The sequence below is a fragment of the Canis lupus genome, chromosome 24, assembly GCF_011100685.1.
Source record: "Canis lupus familiaris isolate Mischka breed German Shepherd chromosome 24, alternate assembly UU_Cfam_GSD_1.0, whole genome shotgun sequence".
Lineage (NCBI taxonomy): Eukaryota > Metazoa > Chordata > Mammalia > Carnivora > Canidae > Canis > Canis lupus.
The window spans coordinates 46,268,830-46,294,017 of NC_049245.1; the positions used below are offsets into that span (position 1 = coordinate 46,268,830).

The 25,188-nt window shown below is 57.2% G+C and overlaps 1 long non-coding RNA gene across 4 annotated transcripts; it reads right to left on the bottom strand.

Annotated features, from left to right (window-relative positions):
• Positions 1-19,615, bottom strand: LOC119865712. 4 transcript variants are annotated; one of them, XR_005378095.1, is made up of 3 exons: positions 17,778-19,615; positions 2,578-2,665; positions 1-1,711 (listed from the first exon to the last, which is right to left on the bottom strand). It is a non-coding gene; the product is annotated as an uncharacterized LOC119865712 (long non-coding RNA). The 4 variants fall into 4 exon arrangements; XR_005378097.1 differs by lacking the exon at positions 17,778-19,615 and adding an exon at positions 3,281-4,808; XR_005378094.1 differs by lacking the exon at positions 17,778-19,615 and adding an exon at positions 2,998-3,261.
• Positions 19,616-25,188: the final 5,573 nt, after the last annotated feature.

Genomic DNA, 25,188 nt, shown 5'->3' on the forward strand with positions numbered 1-25,188 from the left:
TTCCATTCAGATAGTGGTTTTATTATCATTTAAGTGGGCTTCCCGTGCCCCTCGACGTGGCTGATTCCACACCCCGTGCTTGCGAGCATCTCACAGAAGCAACGGCAGTCACCGACGAGAGGGGGTCCCTCCCAACACTTTTCTGACTTACTCTTGGCTTCAGAGCTTGTGGTGAGTGGGAAGCAGCCACCCCACCAGCAGGTCATGGCCCCAACGCAGAAGCGCCACCCCCCGAGGCCTTGCCCCAGCCCCTGCCCCTCTACTCTCAGCCACCAGCGCACCCATAACCTGCTGCCGTGGTGGGCCCACCTGGGCTGATCGTGACGCTTTAAAGGAGGCAATATTGGGGCGATCACCTCTCCAGGAAGCCCTGTGATGTCCCGGGCCCAGAAACCACTCTCAGTTCATGTCCCTCTGTTCATGCCGATTGGTTCTCATGGGCAGAGGTGGCTCATAACTTTAATTTCTCCCTGTCGGATGGGACGTCTTGATGACGAGATCGAGCTTGCAGAGACATGTGGGCGTGCCAGGCTTGAAACCAAAAAATCCCCCACCCATTTCCATGCTCCTCTGTTTGCTCAAACTGCACACGGTAAGGCTATAGAATTATGCTGCAGGGACACCTGGGTGGCTCAGGGGTTGAGGATCTGCTTTCAGCTCACGGTGTGACCCCGGGGTCCGGTGATCAAATCCTGCATCGGACTTCTTGCATGGAGCCTGCTTCTCCCTCTGCCTGTGTTTCTGCCTCTCTCTGTGTCTCTCGTGAATAAATAAATAAAATCTTAAAAAAAAAAAAAAAGAATTCTGCTGCACCCATGCCTCTTAGGGCGCCCACGAGCACACGTGCGTGCGTGCGTGCGTGTGTGTGTGTGTGTGTGTGAGATGGGATCTACAGGAACCTGCCTGTATCCTGAGTTAGTCAGTAGACTACTGAGTTTGCAGATCTGCCCACACTGCTTTGCCCACATCAACCGTGGCTGCTAGTCCAGACTCCGTTCCCTCCCCTAGTGATGAATACTTTGTTTTCCCCAGGATTTCCCTCCGCGCTGACAAAGCTGCCGGGGACAGACCCTCAGCCACCCTGCAGGTGGATGGGCACAAACTCCTCCGCAGGGTAGGTGTCAGGTGTGGAAACGCCGGGTGCACGTTCGTGTTCCTTCAGTTTTCGTAGGTGTCCTCAAGCTGCCAACTCTTCCAAGGAGTGAGAGCCCCGCCCGGCGGGACGCCCCACATCCTCGCCTTCACGTGGCCCTCTCACACTTTTTCTTTTTTGCTGTTTGCAAGTCTGATTGGTATAAAATGCTGTTCTGTTTCTGTTTCCGTGGTATTTCCCAAGATTCTAATGTAGTCGAGTGTCCTTCTGTCTGTTCGCTGATTTCCGAATACTGATGGCATCGCCCGATTCCCCTCACCCCCTCCTTCAAGCCCCCCAAAACATGCATTGACGACAGGACCAGGAGAGTCCAGGGACCGCCTCAGTTGTCCCCCACCCCCAACACAATACTAGAAGAGGATAAAATCACCGTCACTGACGTACGTGGTACATATTAATCTCTGCATTTGGTGCCGGGGTGGTTTACAAAGATACGAGGCTGAAAATGGAAGAAATCCGTCGCTGCTGGATTGGTTCCACTGGTTCCACACTGACAGTTTGGTTCCCTGCTCTTTTATGAAGCAACGAGAAAAGTAACAAACCATCGGCGTTGTTTTCCTGTGTGTTTTTTTAAGGAATAAATAAAGAAAAAAATGAACAAAAGAAAGAAAAAAAAAGGCAAGAAGCAAGCCACTGTCTCCCACTGGCGCCCGCCGCCCTGCCAGCCCCGCTTCCCCGCGTCACCTCCCGTGATGCCTGGGCCACCTCCCGGCAAAGCAGCACGGCCCCATCATTGATTGGCGAGTCATCGAACACTGGGCAGGGGCCTTTCTTCCTCTGTTTTCATTCCCTCCGTCTCCCGTGGGGCCTAACTATTCCTTATAGAACTGAAGGTTGCCTCCGAGGTGAAGACTGTCTTCATCCTCTGGTCCTCCCTCCCTCCCTGGGTCATCACGTGCCCACGACCCCCCAGGCAGCCGTTTATCAGGGGTCCCCGGGCAGAGAGGGACACAGAGCACAGGGCCCCAGCCTCAGCCAGCACCCCAGGTGCCTGGAGGGCTTCTTCAACCACAGATGCTGGTGGGCTCACCCCAGACTTTCGGATTCAGGAGGTCTCGTGTGGGGTCTGATCATTTGCATCTTCTAAGAAACCCCCTGGCCATGCTAGCCCATGCTTGAGAACCCCGGATGACCTATTAACGGCTCCTCTGCCTCCTGAAGCTGAGGGCTTCGGATCCAGGGGAGGGCGAGAGCGGCGAGGCCTCCGCTGTGTCTTCTGCCCACACGCTCCCTGGGACCACCCTGCATCCCTGCAGCCCCGGCTCCTCACACCTCCCACAGCTCCTGTGGGTTTGAGATGCAGGAAACTAATAACTAATAAAAATGGTAACATCCAACGTTGACAGCTCACTACCTGTGAAGAACTAGAAGGTTCCAGTAGCTATCATAGTAATAGCCACATAAATAACAGTAATGATCCAAACCTTGTATCCCGCCTTTGGGCCAACACCAAGCTCAGCGAGTTGGACGTGTCTTCTGATTCATTCGCACAAAGCTCTTGGTGGCTGCGCCCTGTTTATTAGAAGAGAGGAAGTAACTGGCTACGCTGCAGCTGGTCCCGAAGGTGAAAGTCTAGTCCAGGGCCCTCCGAAGGCAGGACCAGGGCACCAAGGGGCCACCTGGCCAGTGCAAGGAGCAGACCCGAGGGAGGCTGGGGGTCCTGATGCACGCTCCAAGCAGCATCAAGGCCATCCTACTTCCCCTTCACCCCAGGGACCAGCAGGTGCATGAGATCCCGGGCAGAGAAACTTCTGCTGCTCCCAGGGAGAAACAGCTCCAGCCTCCCCGTGTCCCGCCTCATTTCCCTCTTACACCTAACGCCCCACAAAATCTCGCTTACCCACCCAGTACCCAGACTTTTGAGTCAGCAGAGAAGTGGAAGAGAAAACAGAGCCCGGCTGCCACATAGCAGCGGGCAGCTGTGGGGTGTGCTGCAAGACGTGCCCAGCCCGACCAACTCCTTCCTTCCCTCTCGGCACAGAGGAGCCCATTTGTGGGGCCCTAAGGGAAGCCTTCCGGTGCTGCCCCCTCCCTTGTCTCGGTGAGAGAAAAGGAGCCCCTGATCTAAGGCAATACTCCAGCAACAGGACAAACGGACTTCCTCTTGGTCTTGCCCAAGCTACTTACTGTCAACTCCTCAGCCGGTCAGAACCGACCTGGGCAGCTCAGCAGGGCTTGTCGGCTCGCGTGTCCACAGGAGAGTCCCCAAAACTCTCCCATTGGGGCTCTCTCCTCTTCTTTGCTTATTTTGAAAGGAATATGTTTCTCCCAGGAAGTTGGCAATACTCGTTAAAGTACGATTCCTCAGCTTGGGGTCTAGTTACAAGCAGTACCTTCTAGAACTTGAGGAACAGAGATGGGCACGTGGAGTTGTCCAGGGGCTGTATAAAGGGAGACCAAGGGCCCGTAGCGTAAGGAGGCACTCCCAAGATGGTCTAAGCGCAGGCGGCCTTCAGGAGGAGCGTCTCCTGGCCCGGAGCCGGAGAGGTGGCTGGGTGACAAAGCTGGGACAGTAAAGGTGCAGGCCTCAGCATCGGCTGTGAGTTTGCAGCTACCTGGGCTGATGGACAGGAGCAGAGCCAATTTATCCAACGTAGATGCAAACCCACCTGTCCCGGGCACTGGGGAGCCGTGTAGACCCTGGCTCTGCCCTGGGCGTCTGCTCAGCCAGGGAGGGCGGGTGCAGGAGACTGAGGCCGAAGAAAACCCTGGTGAGTCCTGCAAACCTGGAGAAACGCTGAGTGCGGCTGGGATGTTCAGCATCATTTTCTCTCCAACTGTTTTTTTCACCAGCTTTATTGGGGTGTAATTTACCACATGATTCACCTTCTGAAGTGTGTGGCTCCATGACTTTTATTAAACACGCCGGGTCGCCCAACCATCATCCCAACCTAACTTTACAGCATTTCCATCACCCCCAGGAAGAGCCACTCCCACCCCAGACCCAGGCACCTCCTCAAGTCCTTGAAATGGAAAAATCACAGTTCATAGTTACAGACTTGAGGAAGAGCAGATTGCACCTGTTTTTTTTTTTTTTTTTTTTTTTAATGCCCAACCAAGAATTGCTGCCATTTCTTAGACAAGGGACAGTACTGATGTTTTTTTTCAAATCCACCTACCTCCATTCAAGAAGGGGCAACATGCTTGGCTTGGTTGAAGGCCAAGCCCACCTCCCCTTTTTCTTTCTGGCGCCATTACCATCCCTGGAGACGTGGGGTGCCCAGGAGCCTGGGGGAACTGAAAGTCTGAGGACTCTCACTTGCACGGCCACTTCCAGGGCCCCACGAGGAACCCTGGCAATATGTTCATACACTCCATCATCTTTATAGAATTTGCAAAAATGAGGCAAACCACCTCTGACCAGTGGTGGTTTAAGCTGTTCCTTCCCTCCGGTTAAGTCACCACCAGCCATTCCAGTGTAGGCTGTCTTTTGGGAATATTTGTCCTCCCCCATATCAACCCATCCAACATTTTGACCCAATGTGGCAAACCCAGGAGGGATAGCGTGATAGAAACAACCGCTCTGGGCAACTCGAGTGGCTCAGAGTTTAGCGCCGCCTTCAGCCCAGGGCCTGATCCTGGAGACTGGGATCGAGTCCCACGTCGGGCTCCCCCATGGAGCCTGCTTCTCCCTCTGCCTGTGTCTCTGCCTCTCTCTGTGTCTTTCATGAATAAATAAATAAAATCTTTAAAAAAAAAAAAAAAAGAAGAAGAAGAAGAAACAACCGCTCTGGCTCTGGACACCAGGAGCCCAGGGCCCATGGAGGAGAATGTGGAGGAGTCAGAAGCTGGTCTGTGGAAAGTTCTTCCAAATCTTACAGTTCGTATAGGAAATAAACTCGATGAAATACCTCCCAAATTTGAAAATGATCCAAAAGCAGTATGTGACATTAATAAGAACATTTTGTGATGTGAGACGAGACTTCCTAGCTATTAATAATAGAATATCAAGTTTTGATTGATGAGCATAGATTAAAGGCTGAATTCCCTTCGGCCCATCAGTCCATCGGCTCCTGTAGGATGAGCTCCTCGCTGACTGCAGTTCTGCCAAAGGACGCCGGGGGCGTGGGGCTGCTCGCGGACTCGATGGCCCCGGGTCAGCAGGGGGTTGTCATCCCCCTCATCGTCGTTATTAACCACCTGAAATCGTACTCGCTAACTTCCAGCTTCTGGAACATGATGGTCACCCAGCTGACCGTGGGAATTACCTAATTCCGCGTGAGTGAGTTGCAGGTGTCGCCGTGGGTGGGGAGGTGTTCCTAAGTGCAGGTGTGGCGACGAAGACAGGCAGGGTCTGCCTTTTCCTTTCCTTTCTGCGGGAGGTACGTCTTCCCCATTATGTTCTGTCCACCTCATTACTCCCCGGAACTGTGCTCAGAGACCACCCTGGGGTTGCTGGAGCTTCCCGGGTCCCCCGTCCCCGGCCACATGCCCTTCCGGGCCCGGGTCCTCTCCCAGGACCAGCCGCGGGCCCCGGGCACCCGTCGGTTCCTCCACCGGCTTCCCCAGGAACACGAGGGAGGGAAGGTGCACCTGCCCCGGGGCCCTTCCCCCGTCCCGGGGGACGCTCTCCCGAAGCTGAGTTAGGCGGCAACCGTTGCGCCTCCGCGGCAGCTTCTCTGCGCACCCGGCCTTCCCAGGGCACCGCTCATTTCTGTCGCAGAGAATTCATTATCTGGACTTGCCAGAAAGAGCCTTAGACCTCTCGGCGGTTACTCCCACCCATTACTGAGAAAGTGGCTGCAGCCTTCCTCTCTGGAATTATTTGTGTGACGAGGTCAAGGATGGCAAGAGGAATGAAAAGCCATTTGCGTTGGCGCCATTAGTACACTTTGTAGATAATTATACAATGTTTCAAGTATTCCTGGGGATTCACTTCAACTGCCCAATCTTATGAGTGAACTTTGACAGCGGAAAATTGTGGGTAATCTCTGTTTGTTTGAGTACCGTTTCTATAGCAATAAAAGTAATTATTAATAAAGGAAGAAAGTTGTGCTATGGATTTCAGTCAATAAATAGCCCTATTTTTTTTTCTTTTTTCTAAAAAGTGCTCACAATAGAGATCTAAAGCAGAAAGAAACAAGTAAAGGGCATCTAATAGCCTCTCTCTCTCTTTCTCTCTCTCCCTCCCTTTTTTTTTTTTCTGACTTATCTTGCAGGTGAGATATTCTCAATTTAATTAAAGTCACAAAGAACAACTGCAAGGCTATATTTCTAGCCGCAATCCCAAATGCCGAGGAGCTTGCGGATTTCTCTAGCAAAAGAAGAGGAAAGATCACCCTTGTGTGTGTTTTAAAGACAAGTGTCTACCTTTGTCCCCGTCTGTTTCCGCCGGTCTGTAAGGCCCGTGAAGGGCTCGGCACATCGCACACCGTCGTGGGGGGAAGAGACAGTCTACTGCGTCTCTGACAGCCAAACAACCAGGGGCATGAGGCCCCCCCGAGCCAGTGGCCCCCAGAGGACAACCGACATGTTTGCGTTCGCGGGCTGACTGAGCAGCCTGCCTGCCTCCACTCACTGTGCATTTACTGAAGCCTGCTGCGTGCCAGGGAGCGGGCTGCAGACGGACGATGCCACCATTAACGTAGTAGGCGAGACCCTTGACGAAGCCCTGCAGAGCCCACACACCCAGTGGGGTAGGCGTGCGAACTACAACCCTATGACAAGGGACTCTGCCTTCATTTAGGTTCCCCAGAAGCAGAGCCTGAAGCAAGGATTCAAGGGTAAAGAAGCTTATGCAGGAGGGAAGCCCAAGAAAGCCCAGCAAGGGAGTGGAGAAGTGAAACAGGGAAGGCAGACAGTGAAGACGAGTCACGAAGCCAGCTGCTGCCACATGGGACGGTGGAGCTAATCCCACAGGGGACACCCCCGCCAAGAGCCAGCAGAGAGCTTGCACCTCGGAGACATACCGCCTGAAGGAATGTTTCTGACCGGTCTCCCCAGCTGGACCGATTGAGGGCTGCTCCTGCACAGCACTACTTCTCTGGCTCTTCGGGTCTCTGGGCTGTGCAGCTAGAGGAGGCTCTGGGCACAGAGATGCCGATGCTGGTGCAGGTGGATCAGGCTACTGGCAAAGAGGAAATGCGGACATAGTGCCACCAATGTCCATTTCAGTCTCCAAAGGGGGACCGGGAGTTGGGACGCCGTGGGGACAGAGCAGGGAAGGTTTCCTAGTAAAGGGAAGGGATGTCTGTGCTGAGCCTGGAAAGGTAGGTGGGCACGCTCCAGGGAGGTGGGCTGTGTTCACAGAGGCCCGGGAGGGTGACCCCAGGAGGGTGACGACAGGGAGTGTCATCTCACCAGGGGTAAGGTTGAGAGGGAGGGAAGCAGGGAGATGATGCAGAGAGCTGCACCTGGGTCCCAATACAGGAGGGGCCTGTAACCAACAGGGTGCTGGGGAGGAATTTTAAGAAAGGGAATGACAGGGTCCAATGCAATGCTTTGAAAGAACCTCTGACCAACAGACACAGGAAATAATGCTCCACATCACTCGGCATCAGGGAAATATAAATCAAAACCACCATGAGATCCCACCTCATACCAGTCACAATGAGTAAAATTAACGAGTCAGGAAAAAACAAATATTGGAGAGGATGGGGAGAAAGGGGAACCCTCTTACACTGTTAGTGGAAATGCAAGCTGGTGCAGCCACTCTGGAAAACGGTATGGAAGTTCCTGAGAAAGTTAAAAATGGAGCTACCTTGTGACCCAGCAATTGCACTACTGAGTATTTACCCCAAAGATAGAAAGGTAGTGATCAGAAGGGGTACCTACACCCAGTGTCCATAGCAGCAATGTTGACAAGGGCCAAACTATGGGAAGAGCCCAGATGTCCATCGACAGATGAAAGGATTAGGAAGATGTGGTCTAGGGACACCCGGGTGGCTCAGCGGTTTAGCACCTGCCTTCAGCCCAGGGTGTCATCCTGGGGTCCCGGGATCGAATCCTGCATCAGGCTCCCTGCATGGAGCCTGTTTCTCCCTCTACCTGTGTCTCTGTGTCTCTCATGAATAAATAAAGAAAATCTTTAAAAAAAAAAAAGAAGAAGAAGAAGCGGTCTATATATACAATGGAATATTACTCAGCCTTCAAAAAATGAAATCTTGCCATTTGCAACCATGTGGATGGAACTAGAGGGTATTATGCTGAGTGAAATAAAGACAATTATCATGTGATCTCACTCATGTGAAATTTAAGAATCAAAACAGAGGCTCATAGGGGAAGAGAGGGAAAAATAAAACAAGGCAAAATCAGAGAGGGAAACAAACGATGAGAGACTCTTAGGAAACACACTGAGGGTTGTTAGAGAGGAGGGGTTGGGGGAGGGGGTCACCAGGTGACGGGCATGAAGGAGGGCAGGTGATGGGATGAGCACTGGGCGTTCTATGCAGCTGATGAATCACCCAACTCCACCCCTGAAAGTACTAATACTCTATATGTTAATTAACTGATTTTAAATTAAAAAGGAAGAAAAGGAAAGAACTCTCTATGTCCAGTGAAGGGCAGCCTGCAGCCGAGGAGCCACACGGGTCGCTGTGGCTGCAGCTCCGGAGACAGTGGGGCGGTGGCCGTGAGGCCCAGGGAAGGTGCTGGGTCCGCAGAGAAGATGGGTCGTCGTCAGGGTCCTTTCTCGGGGCGGGGGCGGCAGCTGAGTCAGGTCAGATGGATTCCCAGCTGCACCTGGGAGGGAGGGTTGAGGCTAGCCAGCCCCGGGGACCCGGGACCGGGGACCGGGGACTGGGGACCTGTTCGGCCGAGGTGTCGGGCCGCCGCCCTCCCAGGCCCGGGCTCTCCTGTAAGACGCGGCGGAGCCGACGCCGCAGATGAGACCGAAAAGCTCCACTTTCACGCCTCCCTTCAAAAGCAGCCATCTGACGACGAGGCTTAGCTGCTAATCCGTCTTCCCTGCATGTTCGCCGACTCTCAAAGGCAGCTGCCAGCTTGGTCTCAGCCAAACTCACCTCCCAGACACCAATTTTATTTTTAAAATGACAGTTGGAATAGGATCCGGCCTAGCGGCTTTGTTCATGTAGCTTCTTTTCCCCTCCCCGTCGGCAGAAGTTCAACCACCAAGTCCTCCCGTGAAACAAGCCCAACGTCTTCTTTCCTGTCCGTGCAACCATCGGGGAACTAGCCCAGAGCGCTTCCCCGAAGCCCTCTGACCAGACACGAGCCCAGAGCTTACGGGTGCCCGAACCGATCCCCCGGACGGCCCGTGGGAAACATCAGGTGCTCGCCTGGCCACCGCCGGCCACCAGCCCGCCTACCGCAGCGGTCACCCCGGGAGACACAATAACAGCAACACGACGCACGACATTCAGGGAGCTACGCGTTGCTCGGTCACGTGTAGGATTTTCTCCTGCTCCTGATGATGCTTATTTAACACCCGTCACTGGGGGAGGATCGGGTGAGCAAGTCTCAGGTGCGTTGGTTCAGCTCGACTGAGGGATCTATGACCCGGTCCCTCGTCCCAGGCGGAGCTCTCCGGTTGTCACGCAAACCCCGGAAGGGAGGGCGGCCCGCCCAGCCGTCTTTTCCAAAATTACGGGAAGAGGGTTGGAGTTTCTCAAGAGGCTCTGTGCTGACTCAGAGCGCGAGCGGGAGAGAAAAGCCCGTGACTGGGTCCCAGAACAGAAACGCGGGCTGAGCTGGGACCTGGAGCTGGGGCCGGTGGGTGTCTCGGTGTTTCTGCACCTCGTTTGTGGGGGACCCTCGGCATTTCCACCTGCAGAGAGACTCACCCTACGCTGGCCTCTCCGGGGTCACCAGACGGCACCTCCACCCCATCCCGGCCCCTGCTCCCTGTCCTGCTCGCTCTCTTGTCCTCCGGGCCCAGCACAGAGCCCAGCGTGCACGGGCCCCACCCGAACCCATAGTCGCTGAATAAAAGATTGAAACATCCCAGTGGATTATGTACATTAGAGGAGACGTGACCTTCGGCATCACTGATCTTGGTGTTTGTTTGGTGAGACGAGGGGAAGACGATTCAAGAAAGAATTATTTACAAGTTTCTTGTTTTCATTCAAAATGAAAAAATATATATAGAAATTTTATTGAATTGCATGGATGCAACGTATACTTCACACCGGGGTTACCTACATTTTCGTCTAGAGAAGGATTTGGCAATCCGTGGCCCGCTGGCAACATTCGGCAGCCCCGTGGTTTTTGCAAATTATGAGTTTTTGTGGGCAGATGAGCACAGGGTTTGTTGATGGTCAGGCCTGCTTTCACCCCAGGGCGGGGTGGACCTGCTGGACACGGGCCTCCGGGCCTCCAGATGGAGCGTATTTGCTACCTGGCCCTTGAAGGGGCCAAGTCAGCCACAGAAAGGAACCGATGGTGGACACGCAACTGTGACTTAGCGTCAGGACAGTGTGAGATCCAAGCACAGCCTCGGGGAGGTGGGGAGGGAGGGAGGAGCCCGAGCACCGCTGGCAAGTGCCCTTAGCCTGGAGCAGACACACGCCCCCCCCCACCCCCATGAGGAGTAGTTTCATACGTCATCACATCCCCAAAGTCCATAACATGTTGGCAATTGTTTAACAAGGAGATTTCTGGGGGATGGTGGGGGGCTAAGCTCTGATTATTGCTGTGGCGCCAATGCCCCAGGCTTGGCCATGTCGACCACGGGACGTCCCGCAGCGCCCAGAGCGGAGGAGAAGCTGGCCCTCGGATCTTCGGATCTCCTGAGTGGTTTCGGCCACTGGCAACACTTCCCTTGTAGGCGAAAACGCCCCCATTTCCTGGGGTCCCTCTCGTTCGCTGTCACCCCGCGGCCTCCATACGACGCTGCCCCAGCAGCACAGATGGCAGCTTCCGTGCCTCTTTGTGCCCCATCGCGGCCGGGACCCCATCGCCTACATCTCCGGGCTGCACTGGGCTTATTTTCTGCAGATTTGGAAGGAGACAACCTAAGAAGTGACTTATTCCATGGATATTTTACATCAGTCCAGCTCCGTAGCCTCAGCTTCAGGTTTGGGGCATTCGGTCCCCGTCTCAGATGCAGCCTGCTGGGTGCCAGCACCCTCCCTCCTGGTCGCTCCCAGGGCACCGGGCGCCCATCCCAGGCTTGTGACCCCAGGTATTTCCCACTTATTTTTTTCTCTTTTCCCCTTTATTCCCTTTCACTATTATTTATATTCCCCAAATGAATGAGACCATATAATGCTTGTGACCCCAGGTATTTTCCAGGGAGGCCGCGTACGGCATCTCTGTGGCGCTCACTCCAAACGGCCATACGCTACCTCTGAGAACCCGGCTCGGCTAATGTACAGTTGATTTTAATTTTTTTAAGGAATAAGAATAATACCTGGTAGGGTACGAGTTACACCGTTCTTCCCCCCGCCCCCCACCCTCTACAATCTGCATGTACCGCATTTTTCATCCATTCAAAGAATTCAAATAAAAATCATGCAGCATACCTGGGATAATTATGTCCATCAAAGAACACTCGCGGGTGTCCAGAGCCCGGGAGCCCTGCGCGGACTCTTTGTTTAGAAGCGCAGGGAAGGGAGGGGGTCTGTGGGGGAGCGGCGTGCGGGAACTCAAACACTCCCGTATTTCCTGGTAATGGCCCATTAGAGAAATAGCAGTTTGATTTTCAATCACGCTTAATGATACCTTTTGTGCAACCGGCACCCTCCCTCTGTCCCTAATGCCCACCAGGCCGACGTGTTGGAACAGGACCCTCACAGGTGGAGGCACGGGGTGGGGAGGGGTGAGGCGGGTGGGGCCACCTCCCAGGCGGCTCGGAGGAGCACCTCGCGGTCACAGCCGTGACAGAAAGGGCCGCTGCTGCTTCAGATCGCTCCGTGGGTCTCGAAGCCACCGTCGGGCAGTGGGGGAAGGGGAAGCGCCAGACAATGGGCGACCAAGGCCAACAGGCCAGCTTCTCGGTCACTGTCGCGCGCCGTGTGCCGGTGAGACCTCTCCCAAGATGCGGGAGCGCACGAGGGGGCCCGTGTGCGGTCCTGGCAGGGGACGTGGAAGCACAGGCCATCCCGCCTCCCAGCAGAGCCCAGCGCCCTGTCCCCCCGCAGAACTTGTCGTTGAGACGGAGGAAGAAGTCCCGCTGCCAGCGGTTTGGTCCTCCGGGGACGCCGTGTTGGTCTGGTTCCCGGGAGAAGCAAAGCATCGGAGCCAGGGGATGGGATGGAGAAGCCCGGGTCCCCGTGAGCCCCCCTCCCTGGCTGCACCCCCACGAGACGTCGCACTTCCCCTTCTCGGCTTCTGTAGTATCTTCCTGGATCCGCATCGTGGATTCCCCTTCTTCCCTGAGCCACGGGCTGCAGGGGACCCCAACCTGAGCGACCCGTCCCCATCCTGGGGAAGCAAGTCTTCAAAATGTAAGTCCCAGGAAACACACCTTCTAACCAAGATCCTCTGCCCCGAGCTTTGGGGTCACGTCCTGCCCGACTGTCTCACCCTGAACAGCTGGTGTCCCTGGGGGGCCTGGGATCCCCCTCCCTGTGTCACACGCAGTGAACCAGGTGGCGACGCTGGGCTTGCACCTGCAGCGCTGGGGGTCTTCCTCTTCGTGACGGACTGTAAGTGACTTTGCTGAGACTGTCCCAGCCTCTGTCCTCAACTCTCTCCCAGTCTAGTCGGGGAAAGACACAGCATGAAGCCAGAGGAGAAAAACCAGCATTTTGAATGATACAGGTATCACTTTGGATCATTTTTTTTTTCCCTCCCAGTTAGAAATGGATAGTGGCATGGGACGTCCGGGTGGCTCAGTGGTGGAGCACCTGCCTTTGGCTCAGGGCGTGATCCTGGTCCTGGGATCGAGTCCCGCATTGGGCTTCCTATAAGGATCCTGCTTCTCCCTCTGCCTATGTCTCTTTCTCTGTGTGCCCCTCATGAATAAGTAAATAAAATCTTTAAAAAAATAAAAGCAAGAAATGGACAGTGCCATTCCCAGCCTGTCCTGTCTGGTTTGACATCTCTAAAAATGCTTCCTTTAATTTGGAAGCTAGCGTCGCCCTCATCCTGACGGGAGGGTCTGAGACCAAAGGCAGCCACGAACTGTCCAGAAATCCCGCCTCTCCGCCCCACCTCATTTGTGGGCTACGCCCCGATGCCCCCCCGCAGCCAGGAGCGAGACCTCACCCAGAGCGGGGTGGCACCTGCCCAAGCAGGGGGTTCAGGCAGCATCCCCCGGAGCCTGGTCCCTGAGCCCAGAGGCACAGCCAACGTCCCTCCATCTAGAGCGTTGGTAGATTTACCCCAGAGGACAAGGCTGGAGACGTGCGTACAGGATGTGCCTTACAGCGCGGTTGATCACAGTTAACTAGCGCCAAAATGTCCTACAGTAAGAGACCAGGTGTAAAAAAAATTCGTGCAACAGCCACATGATGGAATGTGCCACAGTTAACAAATTCCTTCCCAACAAATATTTTGGGAGGATGGGAAATGCTCTTGCTATGTGAATACGAGAGAAAGGGCGAGACAGAAATTCGTGAGTAAAGGATTATCTCACACACACGCAGACACACATGAGCGACCGTAATATTGGTGGGAGCCGCTGAAAGGAGGCCCGCGGGAGGGCGGGGATTGCCAGACACTTTAATTTTCATCTGAAGAATTCCCTGTATTTTCCAAAATGTATAGATAAACGTGTATTTCCTTTGTAATTAGAAAAGACATTGGATGGGGATCCCTGGGTGACTCAGCGGTTTGGCGCCTGCCTTCGGCCCAGGGAGTGATCCTGGAGTTCAGGGGTCGAGTCCCACCTTAGGCTCCCTGCAGGGAACCTGCTTCTCCCTCTGCCTGTGTCTCTGCCTCTCTCTCTCTCTCTGTGTCTCTCATGAATAAATAAATAATATATTTAAAAAAAAAAAAAGAAAAAGAAAAGACATTGAGGCCCCTGGGTGGCTCAGCGGTTTGGCGCCTGCCTTCGGCCCAGGGCGTGATCCTGGAGTCCTGGGATCGAGTGCCACATCGGCTCCCTGCATGGAGCCTGCTTCTCCCTCTACTTGTGTCTCTGCCTCTCTCTGTGTCTCTCATGAATAAATAAATAAAATCTTTAAAGAAAAAAAGAAAAGACATTGGGGCCCCTGGGTGGCTCAGGGGTTTGGCGCCTGCCTTCGGCCCAGGACGTGATCTTGGGGTCTGGGATCGAGTCCCGCATCAGGCTCCCTGCAGGGAGCCTGCTTCTCCCTCTGCTTGTGTCTCTGCCTCTCTCTCTCTCTCTGTCTTTTATGAATAAGTAAAATCTTAAAGAAAAAATTTTAAAAATCATATTTTTATAACTAAATAAAAAATAGGAAGTCCAGCATGGAAGGCCAGGCCGTCAGGAGATTCGGACATGCTTCAGGGTTGCCAGGAGGGGCACCTGCCACAGCACCAAAATCACATCTTGGAAATCCACGTGCAGAGCTCACACATTTCAAGCCCAAGGGAAACCTTAAATCAGTGGTCTTTCCCCAAACATGCTTCTCACTTCCTGGCGTGGACGTCTGCCTGTCCCCCAGGATGGGGCTCGTCCATCTGGAGGGTGAGCTCCAGGTGTCCACCCCAGGGCTCCCTGAGGACGAGCCTGGGGACCTCGGGGTCCCCACCTTAAGGGGAGGTCAGGGGTAAGAGTGCCTCAGGCGCAGTGCAGGGTCTACTCGCCAAGGCCATGACCCATCGCGTGGCTCCACCCTGGGGACGGGGGCCTCCGCTGGTGGACAGAAGGGGACAGAGGGTCCGAGATATTCTAAGCTTTGGACGACACACGAAGGCTGCCTCCATCACGGCATGCGGTGCTTCCTCGTTATGCCTAACCGATGTAATAAGGAAAACCAAGAAGGGAGCAGGTTTGGGGAAAACATTTTTAAAAATGTAATATCTCCACAATTTAAAATGTTTCTCTGACTCCGACTTAAGAGACACATATATATATTTTTTCCTTACGGGTTCTGGTACTCCTTAACGGAGCCACCGTCTCACACAGAATTGGGTTCTTCTTGGATTAATATCTTTGAAAATTAAGTTGATTTATAACCAATTTTCTCCTCATTTAAACAGCGACCCCCAAGGGTTCCTCTGGGGAACCCACAGGATCCGAGAAATGATGGGTTGCCAGGAAAGCTCAGTGAAGCTTTGCAAACGTGTACATATGGCGGTGGGTGCTTAGGGGAGCAAAATAATGTATTTCCGTGTTTTGCAGTCCTGCCTTGATTTTGGAGTCACAACATGCACTTTGCTGGGGACAGGGAAGCACTAACCGAACAATTACCCAACAACCCCATCGGAGGCCCCACTCTCAACAGAAACCATTCGAGTTTCTCCCCGTCCTCGGGGTACACGTGGGTCAGCGTCCTCAGAACGTTGGGGAGACTCCCCGTCCTTCTCCGCGCAGCCCGGGACGCACCACCTCCACCCGGAGTTTGGAAGGACGCAGGGGTCCCCGCTCCATGGTCAACGTTGAAAGGTGGGATGTGCGGAGGGTGGGCGGCCGGATGCTGCCGACGGATGCAGGAAACACAAACATTGGTGGAGCGGCACCCTCCTCCCCTCTGCTGGGAAAACACCGCACTGTGTTATTTTGCTATCGTTTGGGGTAAAACGCGCTCAGTGTGTGTGCCCCACAAACGCGGCAGGGACGAAAACGGGTGGATGATAACCGGGTGCGGCGGAGTATGAGCGTGGGCCGTGTGCCAGGCCCCGGCCAATGTGTGCCATCCCGCAGACCCCCACCCCGTGTCCGCAGGCGAGGGCGCAGAGACGCGGGGTGCAGGTGCCTGAAGGGTCAGCGGAGCAGCCCCACGGTTGTCTTTGTTTTTCCATTCACGCGGCCCCCGATGGAATCTGTATTATTTACACAACTCACCGTCCCCCCCGAGTCCTGCCAAGGCAACACGAATTTCTCTGGCTGTTCACGGGGTGTCCCGGTCCCCAGGCCGGAGCCGCGCTCCACGAATCCCTGCTCTGGGAAGGAATGCACGCGAGCTCCCTCAAGCATCGTAGGCCACCTGGAGTAGGTCATTCCCGCCCCGCGGACGCTTCCCAAACCGAGAAACGACTTTCCAGAAGTATTTTAACCCAGCCGCCAAGCGTCCCGGCTCGGTTTGCTGCAGTCAGCAGCGCTGTGCTCAGATTTCCTGCCTTAAAGACTCTGCTGGATTCTGGGGCGCCCCGGCCACCGTGGCCAGAGCCACCGCGGCCGGTTGTGGAGCTGCTCTGCAAACCATCGTGAGGGCTGCTACCTTCCCGGGGCCCCCGGAGAGCAGCACATCGAGGTCCAGGAGTAGCTCCAGCGGGTGGAGCCAGACGGCTCGGACCCACAGATATCCAGGACGCGTTACGGGGACGAGCCGCGACCGCGAACTCCTCCAGGGTCCCCTCCCCAGCTCCGGGTTGATAACCAGAAGGAAAGAGCAATTTGGAAATAATTTAGGCCCGCGATAATTGCGTTGTCCTGTGGGTAAGACGCAGAGGCCTCCTCCGCCCAGAGGACGCAGCCCCGCGATGAGAGCCGGAACCTGTGCTCTTGGCAGAGAGGAGACCCCGCTCAGTCCCCGGGGCTCGGGGTGAGCCTCGACCCCACTGCCATCTGGGCCCCAAACAGCCTGTGGCAGGAGGGGCCTGTGCGCCCCGGCCTGGGCAGAGCCTGGGTGGCCCCGACACCGTCCCGCTGGGCCGAGCTGCCCTGGAACAAGGCCCGGCCCCCCCGCTGCCCCAGGCCCGACCCGCACCCCGGCTTGGACCATGAGGACGCAGGCACTGGGCCGGCAGGCAGCGCACCCGCATGTCCTCCACAGAACCCAGCACCCACAGGAGCCGCTCTCCAGCCCAAATGAGGAGAAAATTGATTATAAATCAACTTAATTTTCAAAGATATTAATCCAAGAAGAACCCAATTCTGTGTGCACCTTCTTCACTCCCCGGAGCTCGCAGCTCGCCCTGGCGTAGGGACCATCGGTGACCCAGGATGCGGGACCCGCCTTGCTATGTGCCCACCAGCGACCCGGGCTCACCAGGGACATTTCCAGGGACCCAGGTCTGAGTGCAAAGCCCTTCCAGCCTCCCCTGCACCCTCTTGCAGGGGCCTCTGGGGGGCCCCTGCCTACCTGCCTGGTTCTGCAGGACCAAGGGGCCGGGGCCGCCCCAGGGCCTCACGAGCCCATCCATGCCCCCTTTACTGGGCGGTCACAGGACAGCACTCTCTGCCCCCAGGGGGCAGGAAGCCCTCTGTGCCCAGGGCCTCATGCTCAGCAGGGCCTGCGATCCCCGAATGTGAGTGGGGCCCCACCGGGAAGCCATCCTCTGGGGCTCTGCACCCCGACAGTGCTGGCTCCGTTCTGGTCCCCACGTCACCACCGAGCCACAGGGTCCTCCCCGGGCGCACAGAGAAAGCAGCGGCCTCCCACCTGCAACCCCACAGAGCCGCCGGGAGAGGCCAGGACAGGGTGAGAGCCTCGGGGGGTGGCGCAGTCTGAGGCGCCGTGCACAGGCAGGGGCAGGACCCTGAAGCAAGCTCGGTCGACACCAGAGTTTTTCCAGAAGACCCTCCCCTGCTACTCAAGATCATGGCATTGAGTCGGACAGCCCCAAACCAGAAACATCCACCCCAAGGTAAAGGGCGCCTGCTTCCTGGTAAAGACGTTTCTCTCTCCCCTACTTGAATGCCTCGACCGACCTGGGACTCACGACTCCACGGGGCACGCTGTCCCATCTGCAGCCAGCTCTTCTTCTTGTGAAGTTGACATCCACAAATTCTGTGGTGACACGCGGGAGGAAGAGGCGTAGTTGGGGTTGAAACCTTGAAGCCTCAGCTCTGGGGTCGAACTTGGTGGAATTCGGAGAACACGTGTGACCTCCCTCCGTTCCCGTCTCCTCGCTGTAAAGTGGAGAAGCTTCGATGCTCTAAGCGTCACATCTGTTTCGATACTTTGTATTAGAAGAAATAAAGGCTAAGTCTTGGCTTACGGGGGTGGGTCTGGTTTCAGGTCCAGTTTGATCCAGGACACGAACAACGCCCAGCTCCTGCGTCCCCCAGCTCCGTGGCCACCTGGGTGCTGGCCAGGTCCTCCAGCCGCTGCTCACTTCTGGCAGCAAAGTGACCATAGGCCCCTCAGATCTCGCATCTGCGGGCCTCACGTCCTGGCACGCACATTCTCCACCTGCCCTTGTGTCCGAGGTGGGGCCAGTCGGACCCACCACTGGCTGAGCATCAGAGAGAGGCGCTCCCCAGGAAGAGTCGGGATCTGCAGAAGGAACAAGTTGCTAAGCTTGAGCGCGAGGCACTAAATGGTCGTCAGGAATGAACATTAACACACCTTCTCCCATTTCCCTAATCGTCCTATGAGATCCACACGGTTGCCTGTGGGAGTTTAGAACAGCCACCGCCACAGCCCACGCTCCCCCGGGGGAGCCCGTAGCCGTCTCTCAGATCCCCCCCCGCCCATCCTGAGGGTCGGCCCCGGTGGACCCCAAAGGCCCAGGTCTCTCCAGGCGCCTGAAATGACGTGAATGGTGCGAGGCCACGGAGACCCAGCGAGCGATCCACGGCGATCACGCCGGAGAAGCCGGCACCGCTACTGGCGGGGATAACGTGCAGCTGAGCGGATGCGCTTGACGGAAACGTTTAGGTTGTTGGGCTCGGCCCCGGGCGCCCGTAGGATAGCACATCCCGCTGTGCTGGGCCGAGGAGGGAAAACTCGGGGAGAAGGGGCGCACTGGAGCCCGGCTTCCCGGCTCAGGGGTGGGGAGAGGGCACAGACGCGCTTTATTCCCTTGGTTTTATTTCTCCTTGATGTAGGTCAAGTGACATCACCGACCCGATGTGGCCAAGAGTCTGGCTCTCCCTGGGGACTCAGCCGGACGCTGTGTGTCCATCGACAAATAGTCACGGAGCGACGGCTACGGGCTCGGCACGTGGCACTGGGCAGGGTCGGGCGGGAAAGGGGGACACTCTGCAGCAAATAGACCGAGTCTCTGCTCTCCAGGGGTCCCGGGCTTCTGGAAAGCCCAGCACACACGCCCAGCCTCTCATGTGGCCAAATGGGCAGCTGGAACCAGTAAGGCCGGGCGGGGAGGCCTGGGGACACGTGTGCCGCCCCCTCTGCTGGCCGCACGTCTCCCGGGCCTGCTGCGCCGTCAGATGGACAGGCTTCTGCTGCCCCGGCTCGGGGGGCCAGGGGCACGAGGTCGGGGTGTCAGGGGGTGAGCTGCTGAGGCTCTGGAGAAGAGTCCGGCCGTGCATCGTCCCCGTGCTCCTCAGGGGCAGTCGCCTCACCTTCAAGGCCGCCTCCCAGTGATCCCGGTGACCCGACCCTCCTGCCAGCCCCTCGTGACCGTCTGTGCCGGTGTCCGGGCCTCCGGGGCTCCGGGGACGCCTCCCGCTCCAGGGCCCTTGCTCCATCCCATCTGCAAAATCCCTGCGGCAGGCGACGGAGGCTCAGGTTCCAGGGACTGGGACGGGCCCCGGACTCAGCCGACCACACACCGGAGAGAACCCTCTCTCTCTGCTCAACGGAGATTTCACATCTGGAAATACCATGATGTGCACACACTTCCGCTCCCCCTGTGGCAGGAAGAAGCACATTATTCAGGGAGTTTGTTGTTCGCCTTGCTAAAAAGTCAAAAAAAAAAAAAAAAAAAAAAAAGCAACGGCTTAAGATTTGCTTGTTTTCACAACAGGGAGAATGGATACCTTCAAGTGGCTGCACTTAGTCTGGGTCTTTCGAAGTTGGTGAATCCTTTTGGGTTTAGAACTTTCTAGGGCCTCCTCTCCAGGAAGGTTTTCCGACACAGATTGCTTTGACAAGGGTCACCTGCTGGGGTCTGGGGGGAGGACGGATGCGAGTTTACTTTGCATGTGTCATCACTGATCAAGAGTGATCACCAGGAAAGCCCACCTTGTTTACCCCGTCTCCATGGGAACGGCCTGCACCCCCTCGGCTTCGCCTCTGGGAACTGGAGACATTTTCACAAACTGCCGTTAACCTGTTCGCAGTTTGATGTGCTGCCGAGTGGGGAAAAGCAGCAGCTGCCGAGGTGCAGGGAGAGCCAAGAGGGAGGCCGGGAGGCGGGGAGGCGGGCAGGGGGACAATCTCTCTGACGGGAACTCGGGAGCTGGCCGGAGGGGAAGGAGCAGCGCCGATGCCCCCCCCCCACCCCGTGTCCCCACTGTGCCCACAGGTCCCTCCTACGACCCTCCAGCCCAGAGGTCAGAAGTGACAAGTTGTGAAAAGAAAACCCCATACAGGCCAGATGGGCCACGGTGCCACCGTCTCTGACCAGCGCCCTTGAGAGTGGCCGTCACCGGCTGTGGCAGCGGCCTGGCTTCAGGGGATGCGGAGTGGAGCCCGTCTGGACCGCGCCAGGTGACACAGAGACCTCAGGAGCTGAGGGTCAGGTCAGGGCAGTGGAGGACACCAGGCTGACCCTCCCTAGGCCCCTGGGGGTACAGGGGACACCGGGCTGACCCTCCCTAGCCCTCTGGGGGTGCAGAGGACACGGGGCTGCCCCTCCCTACCCTGGGGGTGCAGAGGACACCGGGCTGACTCTTCCTAGCCCTGAGGTGCAGGGGACACCGGGCTGACCCTCCCTAGCCCTCTGGGGGTGCAGAGGACACCGGGCTGCCCCTCCCTAGCCCTGGGGTGCAGGGGACACCAGGCTGACTCTCCCCAGCCCCCAGGGGCAGACCCAGCGTGCAGGAGGAGCAAAGCTGAGCCTCGTGTCTAGTGGTCACCCAGGAGACTCACCAAGGTGCATCTGGCCCCAGAGGCTATGCTGCTCCGAGCTTGGACTGGAGAGAGCGCCCCACATCCTGCCCCTGCGTCCCTCCCGGGGGTGGCTGCACCTCCTCCCTGCCCTTCTTTCCCGTGGACTCTCACAAGCCCATCTGAGCTGGGGGCCAAGGGTCTGTTTCCCTTCAGGGAGCTGCTCTCTCTCCTCTCGTCCCTTGTCCTGCGGCCTCCGGAGGCAACTTCTTACTCTTCTGGCCTCTGGCCCAGACTGTCCTCTGTCGGTCATTCCCTGTGCGCAGCACAAAGAGGGGCGCTGGGGCTCCAGGGGCTGCCTCTACGGAAGTGCGTGGAGCTGGGCGGGTGCCCCCGGCCCCGGGCCTGTGCCCTTCTGTGCTGCAGAAGTCCAAGCCTCAGGGGGCCCCACAGCTCACCTCCCCCGGGAAGGAAAGAGCAATTGCCGGCAGGAACCCAGGTTGGGGCCTGGACATCTGAGGTGGAGGCCACAGCGGGGCAGGAGCCTCCCGAGGACCCGGGTGGGGAATCCGCGCCAGCCTCTCGCGCTGGAGTCTGGTGGCGGCTTCGCTGTCACTCATACATGTGCATCCTGCTCCCTCCCCCACTTCACATGGGGCTCCCCCTGCATGCCCATCTGGGGCCAAATCCCCCTTTCAACAAGGACGTGCCGGATGAGGCCCACCTAGTGACCCCCGCCTAGCTGGACCCGTCTGTAAAGACCCGGCCTCCAAATAAGGTCCCGTTCTGGTGCTGGGGCCAGGAGTCCCGCGTACGAGATGGGCTGGGGCAGGGGGGACCCAGTTGGCCTCATAACCATAATAAGCAAAATCTTACTTAATCCTCAAAACCCGACAGTATCATTGTCTTCAACTGACAAATTTTAAAGGAAGGCTTCAAAAGATTAAATAATTTGCCCAGGGCCGTGTGCCTTGTGAACGGGGGAGGCGGGACCCAGCCCCGGCCCCCTGGGAGCCCCCGTGTGCCTAAACACCCACCTCGGTCCCCTTCGCGTCAGAACACGGACTCCCACCCAACCTGGGCTCCTGGAGAGCAGCCGTGTGTCCGGGCTGGGGGAGTGGGGGAGCGCCAGGAGCTGCACCCGCCAGCCGCCTGCCCGGGGTTCCCCAGAGCATCCCCTCCAGCCCCGCATCGAGGCTGCGTGTCCGGGATTTAAGACTCAGAACATGGTTGAAAGCAGAGACTCCACTTATCGACGTCCTCAGGGAGCTCGCGGGGGATGTCGACGTGTTTCTGCCTGTGCTCCAACGACAGAAGGGGAGTAATTAGGATTTTTGTGGTTGCACGAAACAGAGAGGAACCCGGTTGGGCCTAAGCCAGAAGAGGGAGGACTCGTCCTGAGAATCCCGGGTCTCCTGGGCCCCGGTCCGAGGCTGCGGCAGGGCTCTGGCTTCGATGTGCGGCGCCGTGCCCCCTGCACGCTTCCTGCGACCCACGCCTGGGCCCCAGCTGACACCTTCTTGCATTGGAGAGACACTCACACAAGAGTCTCTGGAGTCCAGGGCCCCAGCACGCGGATTCTGATTGCCCAGCTCGGGCGAGGGTCCGTCCACGGCAGGGCTCATGCAGCCGCGGCCGCGCGTGAGGTCACGAGGACGGGCCCTGGTGGCCAGGTCCAGGCGGGCTGCGGGGGGAGGGGTGGGGGAAGGGGCCGTGTGCGGTGAGCAAAGACCCCACCACCACCCGCCCAGAGAGCCTTCCTCCCCAAGGGCCAACGCAACAGCGTCCGGGTTTGGGTTTCACCCTTTTCCGGGGATTGGGTTTAGAAATAAGGCAACCGTGATAAGAAATTGTAGACATCTTCTTTGTTTAAACAAAAAACTGGGTGTGGGGAGAAGGAGCTACGCTCTCCACAAATCAAGCACTGCAAACTCCACGGCGTGCGGCATTTCCTCGGTCGGCTCTAAATGGGGCCGCCTGCTTCTGTACTGGTTTCTTAGCAACTAAATACCTGACTAATATTCAATTTTTCCAGGGCTTTAAGAGCTGCAAGATATTAATTCCAAACAAGACATCTAAATTGTTACTCTGGAAACTTGCGTACGCAACCCTTCATGGATTAGGTGATGAAATGCCATGTTAGAAATCTCCTCGATCATTTCTCGAGCTTCCCCACTAAGTGGGATCCTAAGCCCCCATCCACCCCCCTCCCCCGGCCGCCGTGTGGCCCCCACACCGCTCCACGTGGCCACTGCAGGAAGGGAGTCCATCAGGGGTCTTGCGCTCAGGCTGCAAACTCCTGCACAGCCTGGTTGGAGCTCCAGGTGACCTTGAAGCATCCAGAAGCTTCTCCAAGGCTCCATTTGCTCCTCTGGAAACTGGGATTACAGTAGCGCATTCCCACGGCGCTGAGTCGGGGATGCCACATGGTCAGAGACTGAGGATGGTTACCCACAAGGGACAGTGAGGGACAAAGGGAACGCGGCCCCGTCAGGATGTGGCCGTTTGTCCAAGGGGTGCCTGCGGCCAGGAGCACAGCTTCACATGCATTTATTGGGGGGAAAAAATTAAACCAAAGAGCCACTGTTTTCTGATTCCACATGTAAGGAGCTTGGAGGTTGCCACACCCACCCAACAAGTGAAAAGCTGAACAGAGAAAATCAGCAATTCTTCTTGGCTTCACAAGAGACGGGTGGGGACGTCTGGGGGGCCGAGTCGGTGAAGCGTCTGCCTCTGGCTCAGGTCATGACCCTGGGGATCCTGGGGTCGAGCCCTGTGTCGGGCTCCCTGCTCAGCAGGGCGTCTGCTTCTCCCTCTCCCTCTGCCGCTCCCCCTGCTTATGCCCTCAATCTCTCCCAAATAAATAAATAAAATCTTTAAAAAAAAAAAAAAAAAGAGAGGGTCACACAGGGCAAGCCACTGACCCGGAGACTGGAGACAGACAGGCAGGCAGACGAGGGACGAGAGGAGAGAACTAGGATCTTCTTGTTATTAGAAGCCACATACTATCTGTGCAGCAGGACGGTGTCATTTCAAAGCGGACCTAAATTAGTCGACTCGTCACCGTCAGGATGGCAGCCCTCCCAGCCTGAGCTGCGGATTCCCCGCAGGCCCAGCCACGCTCCCCGCCAGTTACCTCATGGATATTGACAGATGATAACGTGCGTGGAGAGGACGGAAAAGACCCAGGGCGGCCACCGCGGTACAGAGAAGAGTTGGAGGGTGCCTGCCCGCCCTGGGGCTTCCTGCAGAGTCACAGCGATCATGACAGCGCGTCCCGGATGAAGAGACGGACAGGCCGGTGCAGCAGAACAGAGCCCCGAGATAGGCCCCGCGAATACGGTCGACTGACGTTTTGTTTTTCCGCTTTATTTATTTATTTATTTGAGAGAGAAAGAGAGTCTTCAGCAGACTCCCTGCTGAGCGCAGAGCCCGACCAGGGGCTCGATCCCATGACCCTGAGATCATGACCCGAGCGAAAACCCAGAGTCTGATGCTCAACCAACTGAGCCACCCAAGCATCCCAAGAAACATCTGAGAAAGGGCCGTCGTCCAAAATACAGAAGAACTCCTAACACGCAGCAACAAAAACACAAACAACCCGATTAAAAAAAGGGCCAAAGCCCTGACCGGCCCCTCACCACAGAGGACCCGCAGGCGAGCCCCTGAACTCACGCCCCTCGGCCTGTGTCACCAGGAAATGCCGACGACAACGAGCGAGACGCCCGCACGCCCGTCAGAAGGGCCCAAGACCACCGCGCCCACGACGCCAAGCGCAGGCGGGGACGTGGGCCAGCAGGGCTCCCTGCGGGGCCGGCGGGAAGGCGGGACGGCGCGGCCACCTGGGAGACCCTCTGGAGGGCGACGCTGACAAGCCCGAGCCCCCTCCTACCCTGCGCCCCAGCGCCCGGGCGCCCTGGGATTTGCCCGCAGGAGCTGAGAGCCCACGTCCACGATCCCGCTCACGGATGTCCACGCGGCTCTGCCCGGAACCGCCCACACTGGGAAGCGGGCAAGGCGCCCCTGGGCAGGGGGGATGAGTCCGGGGCGGTCCGTCCAGACGACGGGCTGTCACTCGGGCTGACGTGAGAAGACGCGGAGGACGCGTGTCCCCAAGCGAAGGAAGCGCACGCGGCGTGACTCCGACCCCGTGACCTTCTGGAAGAGGCGCAAGTACGGAGACGTGGATGGACCGGTGGGCGCTGGGGCGGCGGGAGGCGGGGTGCGGGCAGGGGGAGACGAGCGCGTGGCGCGGGGGGACTCAGGGCAGGGAGACGGCCCTGCGTGATGCGCTACAGCCGATGCCCGTCACTGGACGTCTGTGCAAACCCGCGGCGCGCGGCGCCCAGAGGGACCCGAGGGCCAACCGCGGACTGTGGGTAA